The following is a 3,757-nucleotide window of genomic DNA, read 5'->3' as shown; positions in this document are numbered from 1 at the left end:
AAAATTATGGTAAATAGACTCTCGAGTAACGTTTTCTCACAGAATGTCTGAATTAAATGGGTTATATACGTTGCCTGTGGGGATTCGTGTATGTGAGATCGACATAAAATATATATATAATTTCATGTCCATTAATTATAAATGATTATAAAAGTATTTACTAAGAATGAAAATATTATAAGAGTAATATTTGCAAAGACTTTGAAAGAGAAAACTTTCATAAGAAACTCTTGGTATGTGGATAATGCACCTTGAAATATCTTCACGTGTAAATTAGCATTCTCATTCTGTTGCTAGAAAGAATGAAAATGCTGATTTACTAAATTTAATTTTGTAAGCATTATTACAAAATTGAATCTTGAATATTTTCCATTTTTCTCAACAAATTAAATAATTCATTAAATATAATCATTCAGACAATTAAGTGAATTAAAATTATATATAAAAAATTATATTTTAAATTTTCTTAATCAGTATTACAATATATTACAATTTGTATTAATATTATGTTAATATAAAATTAAAAAATAGAGAAATTATATTAAAATAATACTTAATTTAAAAATTTTTCATTGTAAAGGTGTGCATTAATTCTTTTCACTTTATTTTAAGTATAAAATGTATATATCACAATGCATATTTTGTATGTAAAAGCTTAGTATAAGATATGTATAAAGATTTATTTTTTTGAAGGATAAGTCCAAAGTTATCACTTTCTTTTAATAATAAATATTTATCATGGAGATTATGAACTGCACTTCTACTGACATACACTCTTATCAATATTTCCAAATAATATATTCAAATATACAGTATATGTATATATTTGACATAGGCATATGTATATATATATATAGCTTCTTGTTTATTTATAAAAAAATATAAAAAGATTCTAATTTCAGATTTTTCTACATGCAGCTAAAGCTCTTTCTTCATGTTCACATCTTAAAAATCTTTTATTTTCTTTATATAAACTATTTATAATTAAAAATATATAAGACCATAAAAATTTTCTTTTAAACTACGAAATAACATCAGTTTATCATAATAAAGTGTTGTTATTTCTTAATTTAAAAGAAATTTTTTTTTGGTATTTGTGTTAAATTCTAAAAATGTTGTTATTGTTCTGAAATTTTTCATTATATAAAATTTTCATGGTTAGTGAACCGATTTATTTTAAATTAAACAGCTTAATGATCATTAAAGAAAAAGCTAGTTGTAATTTCTAATAATAGATAATTCAAAAATAGCATTTTATATACAAAAACTAAGATATAAAATAATATAAAAATAATAAATAAGTTGAAAAATGATTGTCAATTTAGTGTAAAACATTTTCTGAAGGATTTTTTTTTTTAACAGTCTTTATAATTCCAGTAACAGAATAGTTTTATAAGTAACATATTTGCAGAATAATTAAAGTATACAATATATATATAAATTAACTATCTAAGAAAATTATATTAATAATCATCTCCAATAAAATTGTAAAAATATTAAATAGTTATAGAAAATTTGTACAGTAAAAATGAAACTTTAGTATACCAATCATTTTTTTAAATGGTTAGCATAACCAAAACTGATAATTTGTCTTACAGTATTAGATAAATTTAAACAGACAGACAAACTAACAAATAAGCAAAGTGAATGCAAAATCTCAAATTTTTAACTCAAATTATTTCTGAATTTTCGAAAAATTCTATAAATAAAATGATGGGGTTTAAAAAACCTAAAAGCCATTTTTACTTTAATAAACCTCTAAAAACTTACACTTTATAAATATAATTACAATAAAATCGATGTTTGTTAAACAAGAAAATTTCGAAAAGTAAGTTTTGTTACATTTATCATTCGCTTTGCTATTGGAAAAACATAAGAAGACATATCTCCTATTCGTAAAAGAATAAACATTAGTCCAAACTATAGGAAAAGAAAAGGATTCTCTAAAAATTTTGACAGGAATGTACGATGAAAAATGTAGAACTATATTTGATACGATTATAGCTATCTCAAAGTTCAGACATTAAAGAAAAAAAGTGGTGACAGAGATTATAGAAAGAGCAGAGGCAGCAAGATGGAAGATAATGCGATTTATACGGAAGAGCGTATTGAATGAAACTGCTTTATCATTATTATCCAACTATTACATCAATAATAAGATACGTAATCAAATTTTAAAACAGTAATGTTTTAAAAGACTATCGATCGATTTTGTTACACTTAGTACAACTATTTCGTACTGATTTATTAGGTGAGGGATTTCTTGAAGAAGATTGCCAATTTCAGCAAATTCACTACATTCAGCAAGAAATTCATTTTATCTTTGTAATTTTTATGATTGTATCTTTTACAGACAAGCTACAGATTATAAATCAGCTAGGTTTTTCTTAGATCTTATCGATAAGCCCTTTGCTTATTGCAACATTCTACAGATTAACTTAACTATAATTTTTAGTGATTCTTTATTGTCTTGAACGAATTTATCACCGTTCAAATCAAGAATTTAAGATAGAAACAGCCGAGCAAAATCCATTAGCATTGCTGAAATTGCTTATTTTTCATTGTTTTGAATAATAAGCAAAAATTAAAAGTAATAAGACATGTTTCCGGCATTAACGATGAACAATCCTTTCTCCTCAAGTCTTTAAACTCGAGGCAGACAAATTCGATGTATAAAATTTATTATAGATCTGTAATATAAATCTACTTAAATTAAATCTTTTAGAATTTGTTTCAATAGAATTTAAAACAAAAAAACAGAGAAACTTCAACCGAAGAGATTTACCCATAAAAATTCAAGCTAATGTACACAGTTCATCTTAGTGAACTGCAGGAGTTCTTAGCGATCAATAAGAATCATCGTTTGGTTCTCGTTGGGTCAAAGGGAACATCCGCGACATCCAACTGTCTGTCCTCCTTTCATTACATTTACTGAAGACAGGATGAACCCAATGGAGGGTGATTTATGAAGTTTCAACGTTCAAGTCATGGAAGCCACAATTACCTTCCTTTCAGAACGATAGTCGTTGGAGCAAAAAGAGGTGAAAAAATCAAAGGTGTCTTTATACATTGTATTGAACTATAGTGTTTAGGGAGTTACTGCCGAACATACTTTCATAAAGAATTTAGTTTTGAAAAAAATTTTAACAGTTTTTTCCCTGGGTTTAAAAATTGCTTAAATTTCTATATGTATATATTTATATATAACGTTATTTCAGATCGCTGAACCAGATAAAAAATTTCCTATTAAATTCAAGTAAAACTATAAAATTTCGAAATGTGTGAATAAAAAAGAAATGATCACAACAGTGATAATTCATAAAAAGGGCGAAGAAAATATTTCAGTATTAGGCTACAACTTTGATTTTATATATTTCATTTTTTTTTTTTTTTTAAGAAAATAAATGTGAATCGAGTGCATTAAGAGTTAAATCTACCGTAGGACATAAAAACAGATGGAATTGATGTTACCTACTTGTAATGAGATTTGGATATACTAACCGTTCATAAATCTAATTCTACTGTTTCATTTGCAGGCTCTTCCCAAGAGGAATTATGATGTGTTTCGATACTTAAAGAGAATATAGTAGTAGAAGCTCATATAAAGAATATCTATAGACAAATTTGAAGCAATGAAATATTTTTTCTTTGTGGGCTCTATTTTTATATATAAAAGCTAAAATATTTTCACAAGTTTATTCTGAAGATTTTACGTTGATGAAAAAGTAAAAAAAAAAAACCAATAAAAGTTTTAAAA

The sequence above is a fragment of the Centruroides sculpturatus genome, unplaced genomic scaffold (assembly GCF_000671375.1).
Source record: "Centruroides sculpturatus isolate CEXI.00-Female unplaced genomic scaffold, Cexi_2.0 scaffold599, whole genome shotgun sequence".
Taxonomy (NCBI): Eukaryota; Metazoa; Arthropoda; class Arachnida; order Scorpiones; family Buthidae; genus Centruroides; species Centruroides sculpturatus.
Note: the sequence above shows the minus strand (reverse complement) of the source record.